Consider the following 12,947-nt stretch of genomic DNA (forward strand, 5'->3'; position numbering starts at 1 on the left):
TTTTAGCATATGAATATATTAATGCCACTAGCAAAGTGGAACAATGAAAATAAGATGCTTAAAAGGTGAATAGTAAGGCTCAATTTGATTGTGCAAATGCAAGACTATAATTATCATATATTGGAACGCTTTAAGAGGCCGAAAATAGTTATTGACACTTTCAGTTCTCCTCCCCTTTTGAATCTTGTATACATCCATTTAAAAATAGTTATTGAATGCCTCTCCAATAAATTTATTGACACTTTCAGATCTCCTCCCTTTTTGAATCTTGTATACATCCATTTTTTCTGTACTTGTCAATGCAAGAGCATCAAACAAATTTTTTAGAGATAGTTGGATCATTTGATAGGCTTTTCCCATGTGTATTGTTGTTTTGTATCTGTAAATTGGTTTGATATGGTTTAAGTACTCCTTTTTACCCTTCCATAGTAATTTAGAACAAAAATTATGAATAGTATTCATATGCAAAATGTCTTTTGATACGATTGAATTAGCCTAACTCGATACAAGAATTGAATTAGCCTAACTCGATACAAGAACACAAAGTGCAAATTTTTACTAGGTGTGTATAACTAATCTCAGTTAACCCTAACTCTAAATACATATCATAAAACTATTCGCAGTAACATGCCGCATTGTCCCTTGTTTCAAAAGTCATCAACTAATAATTGACTAAGGAACATCAATATTTGCAAAAGCATACTTCTAATAGATAAATTGGTTGCCAAAGATAAAAAGTACCATTATCATGATCAAATTTTCACTTAGGCAAAAACAATAAAAAAAAAGCATGTTTCTAAATGGAAATCCCAAAAAAGCATGTTTCTAAATGAAAATCCAACCAATTTTTTTAAAATCATCAACTAATAATTTATTATAGAACATAAAAATTTGCAAAAGCCTATAAAATGAATTTAGAATTATAGAAATTCAATAGATTTTAAAATCATTGGATGCAATTAAGAAGATTGCTTAAAGAGATTCATCAATCAATTAAAAACTTATTTTTGAAATTAAAAAAATAAATATTATATTAAAAATTAATTAAATTCTTAACTAAATTATAATTTAACATTTAAATATTTAAATTAAAATAACTAATATAAACTTCGAAGTCATAAAAAATATCTTAATATCAATATTCAAATCTAAACATTAAACTATTTATAAATAGTTGAATATTAAACAAAGATAATTAAAAAAAATTAATTTGATATTAAAGGAAAAAGATCAGTTTATAAATAGCCACTTTAGTTTGTCTTGTTTTCATTTGCAGGTAGAATATTTTTCTTTTTCCTTTATCTTACAGGTCTGAGGATAAATGGGATTTGCTCATTTACTTGAGTTGTTTTTCTAATTCTCTTGTTTCCTATGTGCTTTTCAGGATATTAGCAAGATAAAGGTTTGAAGTCATATTCAGATGACACAAAGATCTATAGAGCTCTATTTTATCACAGAATAATTTTTGTTTTATTATTGATGCTTACAGATGTCTTAAATTTTCTGAAAACAGCAATGCTTTTCTCTGCTTTTTAATTCAGAATTTTTAATAACCAAATTCATTTTATAAAAATTAAAAGTAAATGATACTGCCTTACCCAAATGGGTTGGCCCTCTTTGAGGTGTCATGGCCCCTTTAAGGAGCAGCGGCTATGGGGTTGGGGTTGGGGTTTCCTCAATTCCCTCACCATAAAAAAAACAATCTACTTGTTTTTCTTAAACAAAATTTCTTTTTCTTATATATACTTTTTTTTATTAAAATTGTTTTTAATAGACTAGTCAGAAATTATATTTTTCTTTGGGATTATATATATATTTATGGGAATAAATACAATTAATAAATTCAGTTTTCTTTTAATTTACAAGTATGTATTATATATGGGTTGGTGCCTTAGCTTGATTGGTGAGAGCTTCCTGGGATGTAAAGCACTAGATCAAGTCTCTTCTTATTACAAAATATCAAATTTCTTTTTCTATGTGAAAAGATATTAATTGAACAATTTTTTTTATTAATCACATGAATATGTTTTACAAAATGAATTGTTTAAATATGATTAGATAAATTTAACATCTAAAAAAATGAAAAATAGATATCAATCTGTAACTCACTTATTTGTCTAATATAAATAGATGTTTCATAGAAGATTATATTATGATAAAGAGAAATGAAAAAAAAGGAATTATGATAATCAAACATGCACCATGATATCAAATGTATTGTGCAACAATTTAAATAATATAATCTATTTTTTCAAATTTAATTAAATCTTTTATAAATAATTATAACTATAAATAGTTTCTTCTAAATATTACTTGTCAAAAAAAAAGTACAAGTTTGTCTCATTGAGATTTTGATGGAATGTACAATTAGTGTTATAATCTTTTCATTTTCTTCCATAAATTTGTAAATATAAATTCTTACAAACAACTAATGGAGGAGTTGCTCTCCTCTTAGTCATAATGTTTGATTTTCTAACCCACCCTTGAGCTAGGATATGTCTACGAAAAAATCGATTTCATAGCACATTCACAAATATAATACTTAAAAGAATACACATTTAACATGAACCTTACAAATATTTACAATATTTGTGAATCTCAAACAAACTCATGTAGAGTGGGAGAAGGGTGGATTCACTCATTTGGGGGATCAAATTATTTTTTATAACTTCACAAACAATAATAGTTTTCACAAAAAAATTATTCTTTTCCCATAATTACAAACACAACAAAATACTCACACACCCATTTCTATTTAATGTCACTCCCTTAACCATTTTTATATCTAATACTTTTTTAATAATATTGGCATTGTTTGTAAGAATTTTCCTTCATAAAGAATTGTAATACTATTCCCCAATACAAATTGGTAATTATAAAAATTGCCAACATTTTTACCTTTATAAGGAAATTAATTTTTTTCTCAAATAAGGCCTCACTCCCTCAAACTTCAAGGGAGTTGCTCTTAATAAATTAGGAGAGCTACACTACTATGATTTCCATACGAACATATAAATAAGAATAATACCAAATTGTCATAGAAAATCACTTATATAATCAATGGAAAATTTCAAATAAAATTCATTCATCAATTTTTAAATAAAATAGAAGATTTCAAATCTCCATTCATTCCTTTATTCATTCCATATTCTTCAATCTTGCAATCAACCATTAAAATTGAAGTTAAAATTCTTTACAACACATCCAAAAAACGACCCTCTACCTTCTAAGAAGATTAGTCAAATAAACAAGTAAACTCTTATTCTTCCCAAGAGGTGGTGACTCATGAGTTGGGAAGGGTCAAAACCTCAATAAAATATAAAATATTTACTCAAATAAATATCCAACCAATAGAATCATAGTTTAAACACTTAGTTTCACAAAATAATAATGAAAAAACTCTTTAGACCACTTAGAACCACAATGTAAAAGTCAATACAACAATTTAAAACATGTTAGTAGAAAAATGGAGACCGCTCTTGTTGCTCCCGCTAAGTTGAGTTTGAAAACAAATGTTGTTGCGTCTGCTCCCACTGCTTCTCTCGCCTGCCACATGGTCTTTGGCCTGCTTGGTACTGGGCCTATGTTGCCTAGGGTATCCCTTCGGCTGCAGGTGGACGGTGAGGATTTTGTGCCTGTTACGAATTTGGAGGGTTTGCCCTCTGCGGGTGGATCGGTAGTTGTTGATGGTGACCTGGTTAAGGCATCTGTGTGTGTTGGGGTGCCCACTCCTAGACTTTCTAATGGTGGTGGATGAAACTTTGCCCTTGTGGCTAGATCTGTTGCTACTCAGCCTCCTAAAGGGAAATCTCAACCTTTTCTTTATGCCAAGACTTCCCCTGTTGTGGTTTGTGGCCAAGATGTGGAGGATAATGTTGTCGTCTACCAATGTTGTGGGTTGGTATGCAAATTCACTCGACTTTGTCCTTCCCTCCGGGATCTACATTGTTGGGTGAGTGACTCTTGGAAGCGTTTGGTTGTTGGTAGCATTGAGCTTTTCCCTTGTGCTAAGGGTTTCTTTATTGCTTCCTTTGCTTCTTTTGATGCTCGTGGGCTGGTCCTGAGTAAGTTGTGGGTTTGGGGAGCTCACTCTCTCTTGGGAAAACCTTGGACATCTTCTTTCAACCCTATTACTAACCACTCAATGTGCATCCAGTATGGGTTTGTCTTCCCAATCTTCATCTCCATTTTTGGGAGATTCTTGTTATGATGTCATTGGTAATTGTATCGGCCACTTTTTGAAAGTTGATGATATCATTTCCTTGATGGGCCTTTCTACGTTTGTTCGCATTCTAACCAATATTGACATCTCTATACCTCTCCCTAGGGATGTGGTTCTTATGGTTGGGGATAGGTCGTGGACCTAAACGTTGGATTATGAGGGCATCCCCTTTCGATGCTGTAGATGCTTCTCAATTGCCCATTTAGCGGATTGTTCTCTTACATGTCGTAAAGGTGCTGCTACTTGGTGGAAGGATGTTGATGGTGATCATTTGACTGTTGTAGCTTTTGCTTTTGATGACTTTGGTAACTCTTCACATGTTGATGGCAACTCTTTCTGGGATGAGGTTGTACCTCTTATTGCGATTGCGGCCTCCCTAGTCACCCTAGGTGTTGTTGATATGGTGTCCTCTAGCCTTGTGGTTACTGTTGCTACTCCTATTCTGTAGCAACCTTTTGCTCCACCTATTGCTCCTGTTCTGCAACAACCTTCTGCTCCATGTGCTAGTACACCTTCTAATAGGACTCTCCCCTTTGATCCCACTTGTAATGATGGTCCTAATGTTGAATATCTGAAATATTGAGAGGGGAGGGGTGGATCCGTATTCCCTTGAACTTATTAAAACTTCTTATTTACCATTCACATAACATATTTAAAATGCAGTAAAGGAAACTAACACAAAACACATAACACCATATTTATACGTGGAAAACCCAATATGGGAAAAACCACAAAGAGAGTGATCTCTCCAGTATAGTGCAATGTGTATCGAGTTACATAGTACAAAGGGGTGTCTCACTGCCGAATGATAGGCTTATAGTTGGAATACAAAAATTGAATTGTTGGAGTTGCATTTGACATAATTACATTTTCATTGAAATGCATAAACTGCTTTTTACATCCATTGTACATACACTGCATAACAATATTCATATATAAAATATGTACACAATAGTTGTTTTTCAACAACCATGTCTCCAACTTGCAAAACAAATGGTAATATATATCCACACCAAATATTTTGATAAGTCGGCTCAATCGGAAAGGGGGTGAGAGCGATATATCCACACACAACAACAAAATGTCTTCATAAGATGCCAACTTCAAACTTGATCCCCAAATACCTTGTAGAACATGCCTCTAATATATTCGGATAACACCGAATCCAAATTCATCTTGTAGCTTATGGCTTCATCATGATCGGATGGGACTGGATCCAAAATACCTTCCCGTAAAATAGATACCGTACCTCAAAGTTGCATGAAGTAAGCATTCATACATTTCATAATAAAGGAGCTAAAGAAATAGATCTATAACATATACTGAAGCAAACTGCCAGACCAAACCACATCAATGACAACAGGCCAACACGTAATAGCATTGCTTGGACTGTTGTTTATCATAGGTGTAAATGTATTTTTTCCTCTTGAGTGGTGGGTGTTATTCGTACTTTTTCGAAGGGTTCCTAGTGGTTCTACTAGTGTGTTGTCAATAGTTTGTTTGGCCTTTGTTTTTAACAATGGTTTTGTGACTTGTTGTTGATGGTCTATTCGACTTGTGTTTGTATAGGGTCAACACCCTTGGTTTGCTAAATGTTTTTGGTTGCCTATGGGCTGTTTGTTTAAAGGGCCAACCCTTGTTTTGCTACTTTTATTAATAAAAAATAGTTTTAACACATTTTCTAACTTGAAAATCTTAATTGTGACATAACGTTAGGTCTAGGTGTCATAGGGAATTCACATGGTGAATGTTTTTTTGAGAACCTCCAAAATCTTCCATTGGCCTTGATATCACCTACATGCTTGAAACATTTGTGGTTGCATAATAAAAAAAATTACAATAATAATTTAAATAATATAAAGTAAATGGTTATATATTTCAACGAACTAGAAGATTCACTACATATTTTAATGATAATTAAGTGAAACTAGTATAATTCTTTTCCATGCATAACAAATCATGTAGATAACTCATAATATTAAAAATTTACCTGTCCAATAGCATATTATTAATGTATAATCATAAAGAATATCTATAATAATAATGATAATCTGTAATTCCAATAATTAGTCACTGGGAATGAAAAAAGCGGGCCTTATAATAACATGATCCTTGTTGAAGTTAAGTGGTCACCAAGTGGAATAGTGAAGACAAACATACAAAGCAACCCAACTATGCCTTGTATATAAAGACATCATGCTATCAAGTCACTTGTAGTAGGAACAAGCTAAAAAACACCTATAACAACTTGTAGTAGCTTTCCATATTTAGATAACTTGTAGTTGACTTGTAAGATAATTGTACATAAGGTTGTTGCATTGGACAACAATTATAGAAAACCTTCAAGTATGCATGCTTAGCAAAACCTTCCAAGCAACAACTCAAAACCAAAGAAAGTGAAAAACATAACCTACTACTATTATTGGTGACATAATTTGTTGTGGTCCCAAATGCTCTTGCATCAATTGTCTAATGTACATCCTTTTAGATGCATGCCTGAAATTTTTTCATGATGTATTTCCTTGCATAAGTGATGAATGACCAAGATAAACTTGATTGGTGTCAATTAGTGTATACATGATTTTAGCGGCTTGCTACAAATAGGAGAAACAATAGAATAAAATAATAGAAAAATAATTTTATCATATCCTCTTTATATTTATATGTGATTCATTTTGAGTTTGGCTTATGACATCACTGATATATGATGATTAGTAGCCCTGAATATAGTAGATTTGATTGGATATTGTGCATTTAGTATACTCTTCCCATGCCATATTGTAAGGTGAGGGTGATGTGTCCACATTAATTTGATTTTTAATTCTCTTGTAGACTTGTGATCATAAAATGAATACTAAATTTAAATATCTAGTTGTTTCAATTTTTGGTTTGTTTTTTATATTAATATGCAACAAAAAAAGGGTGTCGTCTCGATAAACAACAACCCAAGGGCATAAAATAAAACAATAATAATAGCAACACATTAACAACTAACTAACATAAGAAACTAATCATCAACAACATCACCAAAAAGAATGTTTTACCTCTGGAACCCTTCTCCAATGAGCTAGCTAAACTACTTAAAGTCTTAGCAAAAGGACACCTAGGGCCATAAACAACATTAACAATATCTAAACTATTAAGAGTATCTAAATCATAAGCAATATTTAAACTAGTAAAAGTCTTAGCATAGGACCGCCTAGGGCCATAAACATCATTAACAACAAAAACTAAAAAGGATTTATGCCTAGCGAACATCCTCGAATTTGCAGCCAGATTGGTTGAGGACATTGGACCAATCTTCAGTGAGGAACTTAAACAGTTCCTTGTGATTTCCTTCATCTTTCTCATCAGTTCCTAGAATCTGTTTTTGCATCAGGCACAAGGAGGTGGCAAAACTATGCATTATCCAAAAGCTAAACTAGGAGACACTCCCATTTTTTTCGAGTTTAGTGACCTTGGCTTTGACCTTTTCTAGCTCATTAGCAATACTATTACATTTAGAACAAGGCCCGTCCTCTTGGGTTTTATAGGTCCCTTTTGTCCCGGGTTTGTTCATCTCCTCTTCTTTTGGCATCATATCATTAGTGAGATCGATTGGCCCCATTTTTATACTCTCAAAACTATGGGTGGAGTTTTCATCAATCTCAAAGCTTTCCCTCTCCTCCTCCTCCTTCTACCCCCCTTTGTCGGCTTCCTCACTTTTTCTTTCCTCTTCATCCTCACTACCCTATTCCTCCTCTTCCTCTGAATCATAATCCACTAGGTTCTTCAATTTTCTTTTTCAATAGAGTGGGTAGCTAGTCTATATGACCTTCTAGGGGTATTTTCATTTTTACTAATATCTTCCCATGCTTCTTCCTCCTCCTCATTAACAACCTCCTAGATGGTCAATTTGGCCTTTTTTGCGAGGGGGCAGTCTTTTTCCCTTTCTTCTTGCAACTACTAGGAAGCAAGGCTTTGCATTTAGGGATCCTAGGTTCATTTTCAGTCACCGAGGGTGTGGAGGATTTGGCAGACCCAAGTTGGGAAGCAGTTTTGGCAACACATGGAAATTGTATGCACTTTTTCATGCTAGAGCCAGGGGAATCAATAATGTTGGCCAAGGGAGGGGTAGCAGAATGTGGGACTTCATGCACAATGATTTTCCTATGGGGGCACAAAGCAAGGTGGAAATGGTAGAGGCAGAAAATAAGGCCTCAGTGGAACGAGATGGGTTTTTTCCCATGTCCTCTTAGCATCTCAACCACTTCTTTCACAAAACACTCCAAGGAATTGAGGAGAAAAAAAGGAAAGGAATTAATCAATTTCTGGTTTGTTGTTTTCTACATAAGTAATCATTTATTTTTCGTGGTGGAGATGTTACAAATGGTGAATTTAAACCTCTATAGTTATTTGAATTTGAACTAGTGGTATTTGTAGACACCCAAAATTGTCATGTCTAATTAAATAAATATTTTATTTATTTAATTATCTAAGCTTAATTCTTCTATTAATTAAATAAATTTTTATTTATTTAATTAATTCATTTATCCTCTTCTAGCCTTATTTCTCATTTAAATAAATACATTTATTTATTTAAATTATCATTTTCCTAAATTAAATAAATATTTTTATTTATTTAATTATCCCACTTCTTCTATTAATTAAATAAATCTTTATTTATTTAATTAATTCATTAACCTTTTCTACCCATGACACATGTCATTCATCTCTTAATTCATACATTACCTACCCCTTTCATTATTTTATTATTTCTTTTACCTACCCTCTAATCATAGCCGACCTCCTTTTACACCTCTCAATCTTATCCCTCCATTTCTTATTGTGTCTTCTATATAAGGAGATGCTTCCTTCATTATCAAACCCTAATCAAGCATTCTAATCATTCACCCTAATGAATCATCTTAAGGACTTGACTACACTACGATCCTACTAGCAACCACATTCCGTTCTTTGTTGAACTCTTGTGCACATAAAATCTGAGAGCAAATATATCAAGCAAGATCAATGGAGATAGGAAGAATGGAGATTCAAACCCTATTGGACATGTGATGGTATAATCTTTGTGATTTCATTTGATTTGCATTGTCTTAGGTAATCTTCATATGTTATGGTGGATCTTTGTTGTTGTTAGGCTAGGGTTTTGTGGTTGAATCTATTTAGCCTTTCAATATCGTTATTATTGTTATCCATTTTCACCATATACAGTATTAACTACCTTCTTTGAGTAATTATGTATAGTAGCTACATTACAAACTAGAAACATAAAAATCTAGTTCAATACTATTGCTTTTTATAGAGTGATTTTCCATCATGTCGATCATGTAAAAGAAATCTATAAATGCTTTGTTTTCATTGCAACTCCTCTATGCAAGATCTTGTTGAATTGCAATTTTAGAAGGTAGTAAGGGGTGTCATTGCATGCAGTAAGTTAGTCTTTCTATAACCACTCATGTTTGTAGACTCTTAAGCCTCTTTAGCTTCCCTCCTAGATTTTTGGGAGTGGGTTTCAACCATGAACTAGGTCTTGACCAAGATGTGTGAGACTAGATGAAAATGGAAAGAGTATGGAAGACCAAGAGTTGGATGAAATGTAAATGAATCTGAGGTGTACTTTGTTGGCTTGATGATGATTGTAATGGATGACTTCATGTGTTGTCATTGATGGCAAATGTATACACACACATATGTTCACATTGTCTTAGTCATCTTAGTTAAGACAAACTGGTATTACTTCTAATAGTTACTTTTATTGGAACCGGTATTGGAAGTTTAGTTTATGATGGTTTAGAGAGTGTCAAACCGGTACATGTAGACAACCGGTATATACAGGAAATGACTTGACACCAACTTGAAGATTTAGCGGAGACCATCAAAGAAGCAAATGTAGGACAATCGGTTTACATGTTGATAGTGGTTAACTCTAACTGGTATTGGTGTTCTAAGCGATATTCATTGATTGTGTGATGAGTTATCACCGATCGTGATGAGTTACCCTTAATCGACAAATTTTGGCGGTAATTTGTGATGAGTTATGTTTGATTGTCCAGATACACTACACCTAGGAAATTGAGATATGATTTCTAAAGCCGACATGAAATCTAATGTCTATATAATGATATTATGATGAACTATTTTGGATATATAATATGATGCGAGATAGAAGTGTTAAGTTGTTGAAGGCATTGCAGAATATGTTGGTGATGTAGTTTTGAGTGTGCAAAAGAGGATCTATTAAAGCAAGTTGTGCTACTTATAGATCACACCACTTGTTGTTTTCTAATCACTACAATAGTCAAATCCCCTAACTGGGTAAGCTCTAACAAGCTTCATTGTACAAATCCTTTAACAAGGTGATCCATTAGTTTGGATTCAGAAATCCTCTATTGAGGTTACTCCTAACAGGGTACTACCTTTAATAGGGTATAGCTCCTAACAAGGCTTTGGGATCTTTAACAGGATTCGCTCCAAGCATAGCACTTTTGTAGACCTTTAGCGATCAGTTACCTATTACTGCAGATAGTTAACTTGTGAGTCCCATCTCACCGTGGTTTTTACCATTTCGGTTTTCCACGTATAAACACTTGTGTTATGGTGGATTCTTTACTTATTGTGAATGCTTTAATATCATTTTGGATTGCATGCATAGTTTTTAGTAAACTTGTTAAGTATCTCAACCGGTCAGTGTTTAAAGTAGTGTTGTTTGTGTTGTCACCGATTCATCCCCCCCTCTCAGTGCTTTATAAGTCTATCAATTGGTATTAAAGCCTAACTTCTTTAAGGATTAATCGCTTGGAAGGAAACCCTAAAGCCACCATGGGGGATATGAGCTACTTTGAGATGGCTAGAGTGCTTGAAGCTACCAAGGAAGAGCTTGAAACCCTAAGGGTCAGATTTAAGGCTTCATAAGTCAAAAGGAGAGAGCCGATTGAAAAAATATTGGAAATATCTGATAATAGCTCTTTAGATGAAGCTAACATTGATGCATTAGCTGAAGAAGTGAAAAACTGAACGGTGAAAAGATAAATATGAGAAGAGAGTTAGAAGCCCTAACTATCCACATGAGCCAGGAGTTGGAAGCTAAAGACCTTGTCAAAGAAAGAGATCATGAGATTGCTAAGATCAAACAAGAGAAAACAACTTTGCGTGAACATTGGCATGAAGAAAAAGAATAAAAAGAAGCTTTGCGGATAGATCTTGAAATGGCACCATCCCTAAGAGAGACTCTTACAAAACACAATGAAGATCTTACAAGAAAGCTCACAGAGGCTAATGGAAAGCTAGAAAAGTTTAATAAGAGTTCTTCTATGCTGGATGAACAGATCTAATCTTAGAGGATGAAAGGAGATACATCTGGACTAGGATTCAACACATTTGAGAAAGGAGAGTCTTCTGGAACAAAGAGCAACATTCACAAGGACAAAAATGCTCCTAAGGCTAACAAGCCTACCGGTAAGAAAGTTATTAAACCTATTTGCTTTGTCTATCATAAACCTGGACATACTGTAAATGTGTGTAGAAACAGACCCAATGAGAATACAAGCTACAATGCAAATACTAGGTATGTATCTAAGAGATTTGAAGGTCATTGTTTTACATGCAACATGTATGGACATAGATCAGTTGAATGCAGATATGGAGCAAATAATCTAGTACCTCACATGAATCCCAGACCTAATGGTAACTCGAGGAGAATCTATGACAACCAGGGTAACATGAACTGGCAGAAACCCTATGTCAACCAATTTAGTCCATTTGAGATGGAAAAGGTAACTAATTTCATTTGCACCATTTGTAACAATTATGGTCATGTGGCTATGAATTGCAAAAGGAGAACTAGAAGAGGCAATGCAGGACCTTAGAGATCATCTGGAATGGCCTGCTATCATTGACATAAAATGGGACACATGACGAAGTTCTGTAGAACCATAAAGAATAGACCGGTTAATCATTCTATAGATCAGAAAGGTAAGAAGAAGGTAAATGTTGAGGAAACCAGAGAAGAGATGAATCGAATCTGGAAAAAGAAGAGTGATGATATGCCTTCAAAAGAACCTAATCCTTCACCCAGTGTGGATAATCCTGCACTAGTGAATTGAGCCTTTCACAGGGCTAAGGGGAGCATAGCGGTAAATCTACTTCCAGACCCCTTGAAAGATGAGTGGTAAGAAAGCTTGCATTTTTGAGTTATTCTGTGAGAGATCTTGATATTTTTGTCAATCGGTTTTTTGAAAGTCTGGCAACCGGCTTTAGACTTGTTAATATTGTATGCATCGTTAAGTGGTGTATTAGGGTTTGTAACCCTAGCAGTCGAGAAATTAATGCAGTAGGTAAAAAGGATAAAAGCAAGTTTTACTATGTTATTTTTACCCTAAATACATTCGAAAGAGAATTCTTGAGCACTTGCAGAGCGAAGAGAGATTTGCTAGCTGGTCTTAGACGAATTTGTACCATAAACTGTGTGATTGAAGCTTATTCGAAGATTAGTGAAGGCGAAACTGGTGTGCATATGAGTAATCAACTGGTAATTGAGGCAACATGCGAGAATTAAGGCATTTCTTTGTAAATCCCTTTTCGAATCAAGTTTATCTGAATGGCTTCGTCATCTAAGCAAGTAGAGAGGCTAATGATCACATCAAAACCTATGGAGGTTGTGGAATTGGAAAAAATAATGTCTTACAATTCTTCATCTCAAGTTCCTAAAGGTGTTATCATAAAAGGT

At 33.9% G+C, this 12,947-nt stretch overlaps 1 protein-coding gene across 4 annotated transcripts in view; it reads left to right on the plus strand.

Moving 5' to 3' along the window:
* The window catches only part of LOC131029902 (nudix hydrolase 8), a 174,840-nt gene extending 173,267 nt beyond the window's left edge, over window positions 1–1,573 (plus strand). For all 4 annotated transcript variants that reach the window (XM_057960573.2, XM_057960572.2, XM_057960569.2 and 1 more), the window contains one exon: window positions 1,385–1,573. The gene's annotated coding sequence lies outside the window, so the exon portion shown is untranslated. The remainder of the gene's footprint in view (window positions 1–1,384) is intronic.
* The last annotated feature ends 11,374 nt before the right edge of the window (window positions 1,574–12,947 follow it).

This window comes from Cryptomeria japonica, chromosome 3 (assembly GCF_030272615.1).
Source record: "Cryptomeria japonica chromosome 3, Sugi_1.0, whole genome shotgun sequence".
In the NCBI taxonomy this organism is placed as follows: domain Eukaryota; kingdom Viridiplantae; phylum Streptophyta; class Pinopsida; order Cupressales; family Cupressaceae; genus Cryptomeria; species Cryptomeria japonica.